Source organism: Scylla paramamosain, chromosome 26 (assembly GCF_035594125.1).
Source record: "Scylla paramamosain isolate STU-SP2022 chromosome 26, ASM3559412v1, whole genome shotgun sequence".
NCBI lineage: Eukaryota > Metazoa > Arthropoda > Malacostraca > Decapoda > Portunidae > Scylla > Scylla paramamosain.
In genome coordinates, this window is record NC_087176.1 from 19144208 (window position 1) to 19159090 (window position 14883).

Consider the following 14883-nt stretch of genomic DNA (forward strand, 5'->3'; position numbering starts at 1 on the left):
TGTTGTGCCTGTGTCTGTTGTGAAAGGCTTTTAAAGGGATTATATACAGCTTAAAAAGATTTGTGCGTAGGTAGGTAGAAAGGTAGATAGGGTGATGGATGAATATATTGATAGATAGATAGATAGATAGATAGATGGTCAATATATAGATCGACTGGTATGTGGATAAAATAATTAGTACATAGGTAAGTGGATAGTTAGATAGAAAGATAGTACGGATAATAAATAAACAAGCAGACAGAAACAAAGACAGACAGATAAGTACACAAACAATACATTCATATATATATATATATATATATATATATATATATATATATATATATATATATATATATATATATATATATATATATATATATATATATATATATATATATATATATATATATATATATATATATATATATATATATATATATATATATATATATATATATATATATAACATACACACATACATACATAAAGTAATGATTGTCATAGCCGCAGCATGAGTAGCATCATGCCTTCTCCCCCATTCACTATCCTCAGCACATTCCGCGCCATCAGATTCCCGGCACTGGTCATATCACGTTACCTGCATCGTGCGCCATTCATTTAATTAAGTGTGAACGTGATGCCTCAGGTCAGGTCAAGTTATTGAGCAAAAAAATATATATGCACACAGACACTCACCCATGCAAAAAAAAAAAAAAAAAAAACTCTTGGGACTTAATTTCGTTTATTGACTGTTAACATTTTACTAAAATGAACGTGCAGCCTCCATAAAATATTGTGGTACGTGACACAGCTATATTTGACTTTACTTCCACTGAAAGGAAAATGGTAAGGAAAATACAAAGGCATATGAAGAAGATGGGAAACTACGATGACAAAAAGAGAATAGAATAGATGGGAAACAGATAAAACACAAAGAAAACAGACCAAAAGTAAAAGGATAAAAAGGATATATAGAAAATAAAAGAGAAAGACGAAACCAAAAATGAAAAGAATAGAAGGGAGACAGATTTAAAAAAAAAAACTGAGACATAACAGAAAAAATCGATAAAACACACGGATTAAAAAAAGAAAACATACTAAAAAAAAAAAGGAATGCACAGGAAATAGAGATAAAAACGAAAACAACCCAGTGATACGAATAGTGACATGCAGTGATTAAAACTTGCCCTCTTCCTATTCTCCTGCACCTCTCCTGACCTGGTTTTTCTCGACACTGCAGTAAAACAATAAAAGGTGTATCGGTTTACCTTACCTGAGTGTCAATATGGCCGGCAGGGAGAGAGAGAGAGAGAGCGAGGCGAGTATATGGCGGTGGTGCTGGAGGCAGGAGTTACCTGTGGGAGAGAAATATATTGTGTTAGAGGGAAGTGAGAAGGGAAAGGTATAACTGAAGTAGGGCGGGTCAGGAGGTGATAAAGACACCACAGAAGGGAATGTAATGCTATTGGGGGTGTGGATAAGTATCAATGATTGGAAAGAAAGCTGAGAATGTACATAAAAGGTGATAATAGTGAAGAAAGAGTTATATTTATTATCATCATCATATTAGAGATAATGATGATGATGATAATGATGATGATGACGATAATGATGATGATAATAATAATAATAATAATAATAATAATAATAATAATAATAATAATAATAATAATAATAACAATAATGATAATAATAATAATAAATCAGCAGTGCATTTCCTGTTACAATGATGCACCTCATTTATGATCATTACGTTCATTATTTCCCTAAAACAGCAAACACAGAGCTACATTCTTCTCTCATTAATGAACAGCTTAACTCTTCACAAACTTCACCTCCTCAGGCAGGCTTCTCTTCTTCCCTTTTCCTCCACTTCCCTCGCTCCCCATTGCTACATTTCCAGTACACCATTACCTCTTCATTAATTTCCTCTGATCTACTTCCCCCCTTTTTGTTTTTCTGTACATTTTTCTCGCAGCGGCAGCCTTGTTTTCATTACGTATACAAATATGAAAAAAAAAAAATGTCTGCCACACAATCGTCTGTATTTGAGTAATGGAAAGCTACACATCATTCCCTTCCGTGTTACAATTACATTTACACGCACTAATAGTTTTCAAGGCTCTTCTAACGAACTGAATCATTTGCTCCTACTCTTTCATCTTTTTTGACATGTTTATACATTAATTGGTGATGAAGTTACGTATATTTTTTTTTCCATTTCAAGTTGGTAGAAAGTTTTCTTCCTTTAGAATATTAGTAGTAGTATTGTAACAAACGCTAAACTACAATTGATAAATAACATACGAGAGACTGTCAAGATATTATTTGGATTTTCCCTTCCGTGTGTGTGTGTGTGTGTGTGTGTGTGTGTGTGTGTGTGTGTGTGTGTGTGTGTGTGTGTGAGTGTGTGTGTGTGTGTGTGTGTGTGTGTGTGTGTGTGCTCACCCGCGTAGTTATGATCTCCGGAATACGAAGAAAAAAGGCAACTAACCGCGTGTTGTTTTTCGAGTCAAAATGTTTGTGTTCAGATGCAATAAGATGCGTCCCTTGTAATAGCGGTTTGGTTTCGTTGTTGGTGTTATTGTTGCTGTTGTCGTCGTCGTGGCATTAAGACGAGACCACCTCCATCCTCTCTCTCTCTCTCTCTCTCTCTCTCTCTCTCTCTCTCTCTCTCTCTCTCTCTCTCTGATTGCCGTGTCCATTCAAGTCAATTACATAGTCAGTTCACTCTAATCAGAAGCTTAGGATATTGAAAGTGATGGTTTTTAGTTGGTTTACTTTATTAATAAGAAAAAAAATGGCAGCATATTTGTCTTCCACTACAGTACAATCATATAAAAAATTACTAATGGTATAGATTGTATAAATGTTATTTTTTTATTTATTTTTTTTTTTTTTTTTTTTTTTAGTAACAGCACATGTATATACACAAGGCAACTTGTTTATAAGTGGCTAAAGTTGCCTTTTTTCACATTTCTTTTGTCATCATTATTTTTGTGGGTTGCACTCACACACTTGATCCTCAATGTGTTCAATTCATAGATTTCATAAGTTACTATTTGTAACTTATGAAATCTATGAAGATTTTTTTTTATTTTCCATCATTTTTTTCATTTTTTTCTGATTTTCTGATTTCATTTCAATTTAGTTTTTGAGTTGAGTATCTCTCAGTTGTCTCTTCGTTAAGAGATGCAGTTTTTGAGTGGAGTATCTCTCAGTTGTCTCTTCGTTAAGAGATGCAGTTTTTGAGTGGAGTATCTCTCAGTTGTCTCTTCGTTAAGAGATGCAGTTTTTGAGTGGAGTATCTCTCAGTTGTCTCTTCGTTAAGAGATGCAGTTTTGCATTTTTTTTAAAGATTTTTAACTTTTTTTGTCATTTTCTGGATTTTACGCACAATGTTTTTTTTTTTTTTTCATTACGATGTGTTTTTTTTTCTACCTTTTTGTCATCATTTATTATCCGTTATAATTATTTTCTGGGTTTTGACTTTATTTTGTTATTTATATTTCGTTATTTCATTTTTTTTTTTTTTTTGACATTTTAATTTTTATTATTTTTCTGCTTTTTTGCTTTTTTCTCATTTTTTTGTCATTGCCTGGCTTTTTTTTTTACTTTTTCTTTATGCTTCTTCATTCACTAAGATTTTTTATTTATTACTATTTTCTTTTAATATTTTTTTCTGACTTTTTTTACCATTTTTTGGCTTTATTTCTTTTTTTGTCATTATTTCCTAGCTTTTATACTTTTCTTTGTCACTATTTTCTAGATTTTTAATTATTTGTTATAGAAATTTTCATTTTTTTTTTTACTTCTTATTGATATTCATTATTTTAATGTTTTGTAGTTGTTTTATGTTTTTTGTTACTATTTTTTTTATATTTTCTCTTTTTTGTAATTCTTTTTTTCCTTTTTTTTCTTTTTTGTCACAATTTTCTGGCTCTTTACTTTTTATTACTTTTTTTCTTATACTTACAATTTGCTTTTTTTTTCATTATTTTATTTTCATTTTTTTAATCTTTTGTAATTCTTTTATGTTTTTTTTTCTTACTCTTCTGCTTATCTTTCTTATTTTATTGTAATTATTTCATTTTTTTTACTTTTCTTATGTTTGTTATTATTTTGTCTTCACTTTCTCATTATTTTGTGGAATATTTTTTACATTTTTTGTCATTATTTTCTTCCATTTTCACTCATCACTTTTGTCACTTTTTGTCCCTTTCGTCATTTTTTTATATTTTTGTCATATTTTTTTTACTTTATCAATATTTTAAGCTTTTTTTACTTTTTTTTGTCATTTTCTGCCTTTTTATTTTTTAGTCATTCTGTTCTGAGTTTTTAGTTTTTGTAATTATTTTCACTTTTTTACTTTTTTGTCATTATCTTGTGGGTTTTTTCTATTTTTGTCGCTATTTTTCACTTTTTGTCGCTATTTTGTTTAGTTTCCTTTCTTGTCAATATTTTATTTTTTTTTACTTTTTTGTCATTATTTATCTTTTTTTTCATTTTTGTCATTTATTTTTTTTGTTCTAATTATTTTCTGGATTTCCACTTTTGTCATTTTTTTTATTGATGTTTTGTCATTATTTTTTTGGTTTATTTTACTTTTTTGCTATTATTTTCATTTTTTGTCATTATTATTATTTTTTTACTTTTTTTCATTATTATTTTTTTATTATTTTCTTTTTTTTACTATTTTCATTATTTTTTTACTTTTTTATTATTATTTTTTTTATTATTTTCTTTTTTTTACTTTTCTTCATTATTTTTTTTTTATTATTTTCTCTTACTTTTTCATTATTATTTTTTTTACTTTTTTCATTATTATTATTTTTTTTACTTTTCATTATTATTTTTTTTTACCTTTTTTCATTATTATAATTTTTTTTATACTTTTTTCATTATTATTTTTACTTTTTTTTCATTTTTTTTTGTTTTCTGTTATTTTTTTACTTTTTGTTTTATTATTTTTTTTTTTACTTTTCATCATTATTTTAGAGTTTTTAATTATCCTTACTATTTTTTTTTTCATTATTTTCAGCTTTTTTTTTTTATTTTAGTCAATGGTTTCTTGTCATCATTTTCTGCTTTTATTTTTTTCACTACTTTCTGGCTTTTTTCAAAATTGTTTTCTCATTATTTTCTGACTTATTTTTTTATCATTATTTTATGGCTTTTTTTTTTTTTACTTTGATGTCTTTCTTTCTTTCTTTTTTATATTTTTTCTCACTATTTTTTCATTATTTTTATTTTTATTACTTTTGTTATTTTCTGGATTTTTTTACTTATCTTCCTTTTCCTCATTATTATTATTTTTTTACTTTTTCGGTATTATTTTCTGTTTCTGGTCACCATTTTTTGGCTTTTTTATATTTTTTAATTACTTGCCATAATATTCTGCCTTCTTTACTTCAACACTATTTCCATAATTTTGTAAACTTTTTTTTTTTATTTTTGGTCATTTTTGTTTCATTTTCTTTTTTCACATTTTTTTTTATCTTGTCTTTTTTTTTACTTTTCCCATTATGATTTTTTTTTTCTCATCATTTTGTGGCTTCCTCTCAGAATCTAGTTTTTCGGTGGTGAGTCACGTGATTACATCATTAAAAGATACTATTTTTCTTCCTTTTTTTTCAATGTTTTCCGTTTTCCAAACGCAGTCTTCTTTCTCAGTGGACTAATAATTAAGTCAGACTTCTTAAGTTACGGTACAGTATTTTGTCTGTTTTTTAATCTTTTTTATTATTATTTTTCCTTACTTCTTTTTTTCTCAGTGGAGAGTCACTTAATTAATTTGTTTCCTCGTTAAGATTTTTTTTTCTATTTTTTCCTTGTTTTTATTTGTGCCATTGTTCTCTTGTTTCCTCTCACTGTTAATAGCCGTATTTCACCAGTTTTCCTCTCACTATCAATGGCTGTTTCACCAATACTGGATATAATTTTTCTTTTCTTTGTTTTTTTGTCGTTGTTTTGGTTTTCACAATCTTGATCCTCAGCAGGTTAACACTCAAATCGTAGCATTCTAAAATAACTTGTGTAAAGATTTCTTTGGTGGATTTGTATCTTTATATTTTGTCATCGTTTTCTGATTTACTCTCACTCAAAATATTTAGGCATCTTATTTAATGAAGATACTTTAATTACTTTTTTTTCTATTAATTTCTGGTTTCAACCGCGGATTGACAGTCGATTAATATACTTCATAGGTTATGAGAGCAAAGACTTTCTTGTTACTTTTTTTTTTACTTTATCTTTTTTATCTTTTAATTTCTTTTACGTCATTATTTTTCATTTAGTGTCACGAATGTTCTTGTTCCTCGCTGAAGAATCACTCAGTTGTTTCGTCAATAACAGATAGATTAATATTTCTTTTTTTTCTTTGCAAATTTTAAGCGCTTTATTTTTTTGCCATTAATTTCTGGATTTCACTCACCACCTTGTTCCTCAGTGGAATCACTTAGTGTTCTTGCTCCTTAATTAATGGATGAAAAACTTTTCTTTTTGGTCTAATTTCGGGTTTCGATTGACAAGCATGTTCCTCAGTAAAGACTCAGTGCTTAGGCTTCTTAATCCATAGTTAGAAAGCTTACTTTGTTTTTGTACTTTTTTTTTCCAATTTTCTCGGTTGCACTGACTAGGATGGTCCTCAGTGCGAGTGACTCAGTGTTTAGCGGCTTGCGACCCGTGATGGAGGCTCTGCGCACTAGTCCGCCCTTTCTTCTGTTTCTGTGAACGCAGCCGAGCCTTAAGGGCAGCCACCTCTCGGGCCCATTTCACTCGCGCGGGGCCTGAGGGTGGCGGCTGTGATTCCAGTACCTTCAAATCCAGATCAGGTTTATAATCAGTAGGTAGGCTGTAATGGGTGTCGATCTTACAGCGGACGGATTTCAGATTTATTTTGTTGCAGCGCTTTTTCTTCTCTCCTGACATTTGATTGTTTCTTTTCAGCTGGCGGACATAACGGTAATGGCTACACGAGAACGTCTTCTTTCTTAACTCCAGTTCCTTCTTTACCTTCATTCTCGCCGTCATGTTCTTCACCGGTGTTGGTGGGGAGGCCTTCCACCACCTCCACTTGCTGCTTACATTGGCCATCGCGGTGTTCTTGTGGCGGCAAGTCATTACCTTCTTTTTCAAATGTTGATCCTTCCCTATATTCTTCCGCGTCGTCATTTTTTCCACCGGTGATGTTGTCTTCACATTGCCAAGCGACACACTCTCTCTCTTCTTTCTTAAAAGCATTGCTTTCCGTATCTTCTCTCTCCTTGTACTGTTCTTCACGATGACTTTGGTTAAAGACAAAAGTTTGGTTATAGAGGAAAGGTTAACTTTCTCAATAACGTCTTGTTTCTCAGCTTCCTTCTCAAAATTTTGTCCCTCTTTAATTTCCTTATCTGCAATGTCCTTCTCAGGAGAGGTATTTTTCACATCTTCAACAACCACTTCCTTCTTTCCAGTGTCATGCGCATCATAGTCTTCCGAAACACTAGTCTCCTTTCCTTCAAGAGTATTAGCTTCCTCGCCTTCATGATATTCATCGTCTTTTTCCTGAACTAGCTGCATTTCACTAATTTTTGCTGGTTTCATTTCCTTCTCGGTAACTTTTTGTTTCTCAGTATCTTCTTTCTCTTCCTCATCTGTCTTCTCTGTTTTTGTAGGGACGCTTTGCACATCTTCGGTGTCTCCTTCAGTCTCTTCAGACTCATTTTTATCATATTCTTCCCAAACTGCGCTCTTCTCTTCTGCTGGATTCTTTTCGACACTTTCCGCGTTTTCATTATGTTTTTCGTGAACTAGCTGTACTTCACTCATTGTTCCTGATTCTTTCTTCATCTCTGTATGGTTTTGTTCCTCTGTATCTTCTTTGACTTTCTTATTAGTGGTATTTTCATCAGCATTATTCTTTTTCTCGAATGGAATGTCTTTCTTGTGTATTTCCTGAACCTGAACGATCTGGTTTTCTTTGTTTGTTTCTTTAGGCTTCATAGACGCCTGATTATCGCGAGGGACGGTACGAGGTGCGCTGCGCTGCTGTTGGCGTGCAGCAGGAGCGTCTTTGTTGAATGACCGCACGTTCTTGGTTTGCATGGAGATTACTGGCGGCAACTTTACAATTTCTGTAGTTGTTATCATGTTAACGGGTTTATCTTTCTTCTTAAAACTGTTGAACAAGGAAGTCGCGTAGTCGATCTTTACTTCGTTTTCGTCATCCCCGCGTTTAGCGCACTCGTACTTATCGTTCTCTTGTAACGGCTTATTTTTCTGTTTCTCAGCGGCATCGGTCTCGTCGCCGCCTGAAGCCGCTCGGTCCTTTTGAACAATTTTGAAGCTGGTTTCCGTGACATAAAGAACGAACTTTTCTGAATTTCGGTTCTCCATCTCTTGAAGGAAGGTTGCCAGGCGGCCAAAGAGGACAACCTTCTTTCCGCGCCGCTGCTTGATGGAGACCTTGACGGCCGTCTTGCCTGGCGTCCAGTATTCGCGGAAAACCATGCCGTCCATGTACATCACAGTCTCCAGAGACGTGTACTTCTGGAGACTGGGTTCTTCTTTATGCGGTTTGAAAAAGAATTTGGCTACCTTCTTGAAGCGAGGCCCTCGTGGCCAGCAACAGCAGAAGAAAGATTTCGCGTCGGGATCTCCCATGGATACTTTGACAGCGCGTGGGGGGCCGCGGAGAATGTCGCCATTCTCCACGACACACTCCCCACGCATGTATGTGCTGAAGGAGCGTCTACCATCCATCCTGTCTCCTGTCATCTGACAGACTGAATGTCCCACTAGGGTACACTAGTATTTAGGATACCTGAGGTGTTTGGAAAGTGCTTCACACTGGAGAGTTTGGAGTTGTGAAGAAATGCACACAGTGTTGCCGCCTTGCAGAGCACCGTCTTTAGGGTTCACAGGCAGGGAAGCACGTGCACCACGGATAGCGTGTTGGGGCTCGGGAGGTGGTCCCTCGCTGGCAACTGTAATCGGGCGCGACCAATAGGAAACTTGCGCTGCATTTCAACAGCCAATCACAAACCACATCTTATTATTATTATTATTATTATTATTATTATTATTATTATTATTATTATTATTATTACTATTATTATTATTATTATTATTATATAATAATAATAATAACAATAATAATTATTATTATCCCTCCACCTCCATGACTGTTCATCCAAATTATTCTCTACCTGCAAATACCAAACTTGCGTCACCTAATCTGGACACGACTCACTAACTCTTGCCTAACGGGAACCTCGCAGCAGGGGAGGGGGAGAGGAAGGGCAGAGGTTATTACAAGGCCTTGGAAACACACAGGGCGGGTCAGGTTAGGTATTATCTGAGCTCATTAAAGTTCACGTGAAGTCAAAGAAGTGTGTGTGTGTGTGTGTGTGTGTGTGTGTGTGTGTGTGTGTGTGTGTGTGTGTGATTTTTTTTTTACTATTGTATGGTGTATTTTTAAGCCTCTCTCTCTCTCTCTCTCTCTCTCTCTCTCTCTCTCTCTCTCTCTCTCTCTCTCTCTCTCTCTCTCTCTCTCTCTCCCTGGCATTTAACGCAAGCGGATTCTCTTGTGTGAAATGTTGTATGGTTGTATGTTACGAGAATTTATTTACACACACACACACACACACACACATACACGAGGCAAATATGGCGAGTCAACAACAAATATGCTAAAAAAAACAAAATCAATCATACAAACATTTATATTCGAAAAGGGAAAGAAATACAACAAACAAAAAAAAATACAAAGATAAATGTACAAAGACACACAGAAAACAGCAATGGAGGGACAACAGGTACGTAGGAGGACAAATTTGTATAGATGGGGAGATAAGAGGGGAGGGGAGAGGACAGGAGAGAAGAGGGGAAGAGAGGAAAGGAGAGGAGAGGAGAGGAGAGGAGAGGAGAGGACAGGAGAGAAGAGGGGAAGAGAGGAAAGGAGAGGAGAGGAGAGGAGAGGAGAGGAGAGGAGAAGAGAGGCTAAGAGAGAAGAGAAGCGAGTTAGGACTGAAGTGAAACGAAGTGAAATAAAATGAGAAGAGGGAGAGAAGAGAAGAAAGGACAAAAAGAGAGAAGATAAAAATTAAACTTGAAAAGAAATGAGGAGACAAGATATAGGAAAAGAAATGGAGATGAAAGCAGCATAGGAGAAATGAGAAGAGAAGAGAGGAGAAATAAGAAAAGAAAATACCAGAGAAAAGGAGAAAAAAATCTGAAATGACGATACGTAAAAGAAGATAAGAGAAGAGACGAGATGATGAAACAAGCATAGGTAAAAATAGGAGAGATAAAGAAAGAGAAACAGAAGAGAACAAAGGACACTTACTATCAACACATACACACACACACACACACACACACACACACACACACACACACACACACACACACACACACACACACACACACATACACACACACACACACACACTTCCCCTTAGCCAGACGCAGAAGGGCGCGCGATATCAACTTGCCTAACCGGAACCTGAAGCTGCTGCTGTTACCGAGCCGCCGCAGGTGTGATAATGACAGGTGTAGTGGTGAGGGACGCGACACTGGCGAATCATTAGGTGGTGGCGCGGAATGTAGCGAGGTAGAGCAGCGGTAACAGTGCTTGAAGTCCAGTAAATGAGACGCCAGTGTGTGTGTGTGTGTGTGTGTTTAATGGGCCGTGAATAGTATGCATATTACTATTCGTTCGTGTTGATTTGACTTTGTTAATTTGTAATGTGTGTTTCTTGTGTTTCGTGTGAATTCTAATTTGTTGTCGGTATCTATCTATTTATGTATCTACCTATCTATCTATCTATCTATCTATCTATCTATGAATCTGATAGAAAGCATTCATGTGATGAGCAGAGAGAGAGAGAGAGAGAGAGAGAGAGAGAGAGAGAGAGTCTGTCGTCCCACATCTGCCTCTCATTCCAAAGTTATCTGCGTAAAGTTCTTTCATTAGGGTTTATTTTACGCCTCCGTGCTCCTTTTTCCTTCCATACAATGCGGCCGTGAAGAGGAGATAGAGAACATGAAGTGGAGGGAAGTCGATGAAAAAGGAAGAATAGAAAAAGTTAGGAGAGGAGAGAAGAGAGGATAAGGAGGAGGAGGAAGAGGAGAAAGAGGATAAAGAAGGGAATATGAAGTGGTGTACCAGGAGTGAAGGAGAGAAAAATAAATAAAGAGCGAATAGAAGGTAGATGAAATGATAAAAGGAGGGAAAGGAATGTAATAATGATGAAGTTGATATTGGTGGTTGTGATGGTGATGATGGTAACTTGATAGACACTCGTGGTGGTGGTGTTAATGGTTGTGATGATGTATGTGGTGGTGTATTGCTGTTTGTGGTAGGACTTCAGGTGGTGGTGGTGGTGGTGGTGGTTCTGGTGTTGGTGGATGGTAACTGTTAGGAATAAAGAGACCAGAAATGAAATCCAAATATTTACGAACAATATTGGTACATGAGAGAGAGAGAGAGAGAGAGAGAGAGAGAGAGAGAGAGAGAGAGAGAGAGAGAGAGAGAGAGAGAGAGAGAGAGAGAGAGAGAGAGAAAAGTCGAGGGTAGGGTGCTATAATTGGCTTTCATTTCACTTCAAACACTCATTTACGCAAGAGTCCGCCAATTAAAGAGGATTCTCCCGCCACGACACGTCCGGTGTTCATTATCACTGAGTAAAAACACCGCGTGGCTGGAAATCTATCACCTGTGCACTGGAAAGACAAAGGTGCGAAAAAAAAAGTGCAAGAACCTGAAATGGAAGCAGTTATCGTACTTACAAATTAATGAAACAAAAGATAAAATAAAAGACTATTCAGTTTCAATAAATGGAATATGAAGTTAAGAAAAGAAAATAATAAATGATTGTCTAAATTATTGCGCTACTTCTATAAAAAATTAATTAAACAGAAAGGATGAAACAAAAAGACAATTCAGTTTCGGTAATTGGATACGAAGTCATGAAAAGAAAATGGTTAGCGATTGTGTAAACCATTGCTAAGGTAAGTTTACCACACCCCAATACAAATTAATCAAGCTGAGAAGGTAAAACAAAAGACGATTCAGTTTCTGTAAATCACATGTAAAATTCCGAAGAGAAAAAGGAATAAATAATAAAGTAATGATGCCGCTAAGATTGCCCAGCTCCAATACAAATTAATCACACAAAAATATAAGAAAAGATTAAATTAAATGTGAAATTCTGAGAAGAAAATTAACAAATGATAGTCTAAAAATATGGCTGCGTCTGCCCTACCACAACACTTTATAATACATTAATACGGTAAGAAATTATACATGGACTTGAAGGGGAACACTTAAAGAAAGATATATAGGCAAGGCTTGGATAAAGCACCGAATACAACAATACGTATGGCGTCTCCTCGGTCATCCTTTCAAAACTGCAAACACTGATGACAACTGCGCAGTTTCATACACGACAAAAATGTTTTCGAATCATTAATCTCTCCTGCATTGCCTGATGAAGGAAGCTGCGGGAAAAACTGTACTGCAATACTTTTACGCATTTTACAATCGCATCTGTTCGGCATTTCAGGAGTACAAATATTGGCACAAAGCCTCTGCGGGGGGTACGTGTATGGATTCAAAAATAGATGCAATTGCAAAAATATTTGTAAATGGTGAAAAGAGCGCGTTTTCTTTCATGAATATACATATTTCAGACGGAAATATTTTGTAGATACGCTTTTAGTTGAAGGTAAAATCTGAAACTTACTTCAGTAACTGGCACGACTAAGGGATCAATACGCGCCGCATCATTGACAACAGCAGCAGCTATTCCCTCCTGTGACTCCCGGTGGGCCCCAACCCAGACGTCCTTGGCATTCCAAAAAGTGTCGGCAGAATATATGAACAGACCTCGAGGGCTTGTCCTTGGTCTTTAGTTGTCTCTTACGAATAATGAGCATGATCGAACCCCAGGGAGGAATGGCACTTATACCTCGTGATTCATGTCCTGCACGCGAGCACGGGTTGGCGGCCTGAGGTATGCAGCATTACGTTATGATTGGTCGCACGGAACAATACCTGAATTGATAAGTTGCCTCTCCGCTAATATCTGTGATTATGCGAGGGCAAGCATTATCGAAGGCTTTATTTCTCTTCCCTAGGTTGTTCTTCAGTGTCTTGTCACGCAACAGCAAGGCACGGCAAGGCACATAGACGGACTGAGTCTCCTGTTCTTTGTCATGTGGCACATATATCGACAACGCCAAGTGGTGCTGAGCGAAGAGTTTTTATCCTAACTCAGCACCGAAGCTTCCCCGTGTGTACAGCCCCGAGACTAACACCTCTAAGAAGCTACGAACTGGACACCAATTGCTGGAAATCCGTCGACAAGTTAACAGGCCAAAGTCTCGTTCGTTATCTAAATTAACCACATAAATCGTTCCACTAACTAGAAACAGCCATGCACCACCCAACGAATCGAGGAAGAGCTCTCAATCTGTTAGGGCCTGGCGCGGCTCTTCCTGGGTCTGTGAGGTGAATGCAGCCCACTGGCCTCCCGAGTTACGTCCACACTGGAAGAATGGAACAGCAGCTGGTGCCGTCTTTAGTTATTACAGTGATTATACCCCCTGCGGCTACCCGAGTTACGTCCACAGAGGATGCATGGAGCAGCAGCTGGTGGCATATATAGTTATTACAGTGATTACACCCCCTGTGGAAGAATGAAGCCGCAGCTGGAGGTGTCTATAATTATTCTCTTTAAGGCAGGAATCCTCGCTCCCTCCTGACTGATAGAGGAACGACTGCGCTGAATATCTTAATGCACCTAAGGAAATTATGGGGATTTCAAGAAAATTTAAAAAAATCACGTTTGCGTGGCGTGTGCACATAAACACACACACACGAGCAAGCACAGCAAGCACAGCCCAGCATACACGAACAGTCTCCCGCCGGCGGAACATGCAATCATCACGAGCGGACGGAGAGCAAAACCCCTTCCCTCCCCGCCTCGCCACGCCGTTTTTAAATATCCATCTGAATGTACATCACACCGGCAGCAGGACGCGCCAATATTCATGGCTACTGCAGTGACGAAGAGGCGTGCACCACCTCACGGAGACTGCGCCGCCACGACAACTGAATAAATAAGCAAATAAATATATACATAGATAATGAGACCTTGAGATTACGTATATAAATGCATAGTTTCCACCTGCTATTATCTTTATCTGTTCTTAGAGACGTAATATGCTCAGTCATTTTTTATTCTTTATGATGTTTATTTATTTATTTATTTTTTTGACAGACACATTCTCTCTCTCTCTCTCTCTCTCTCTCTCTCTCTCTCTCTCTCTCTCTCTCTCTCTCTCTCTCTCTTGCCCTCCCAATTCAGTGATTTAATTTGAGCCAGGCCAAAATATCTCTCACAACAATTGCTGACAGACAGTTTTAGTTGATAGGTCCTGGCAATCTCTGCTTCATACTTCCATAATTTTCTATTACCCAGCAGCCTCCTACCTGCCCTCCTCTCCCAGCTGGAAGTGACGCGAGTATTGTAGAATCAGTTCACAGAAGTCGCGGTGCCTTTCATTCAAGTAACTGTGCATTCTGTCCTCGTGGAAGTTGTAATATCATCCGTGTCTTGCCTTTATGTTTTCTGTTATTTTTCTTGTTATTTTTCACTTGTTCCTGTCTCATATTTCTTTTTTTCTATCTTAGCCACGTTTTCCTCTCTCTGGTCTTCGTCTGGTCATCTTTTTCTTAGGTTGTCTAGTGTCCGTCTTCTGCTTTTCATTCTCTTCTTTGTTTTATTTATAGTCCTCCTCCTCCTTATGTTTGGGTTTTGTATGGTTGTCTTCTTGTTCTTTGTTAAGTTGTGTTCCTTCTTGGGTCCTCGTCCTTCATCTTCGCCTTGTTTATTATCTTTCTCCTCCTGT

The 14883-nt window shown here is 36.4% G+C and overlaps 1 long non-coding RNA gene across 1 annotated transcript in view; it reads right to left on the reverse strand.

Annotated features, from left to right (window-relative positions):
* Positions 1-475: 475 nt before the first annotated feature.
* The window catches only part of LOC135113929 (uncharacterized), a 37161-nt gene continuing 22753 nt past the window's right edge, over positions 476-14883 (reverse strand). Inside the window, exons 2-3 of the long non-coding RNA XR_010275127.1 lie at positions 1256-1337; positions 476-580 (exon numbers count right to left, since the gene is read on the reverse strand). This is a non-coding gene — a long non-coding RNA (uncharacterized LOC135113929). The remainder of the gene's footprint in view (positions 581-1255; positions 1338-14883) is intronic.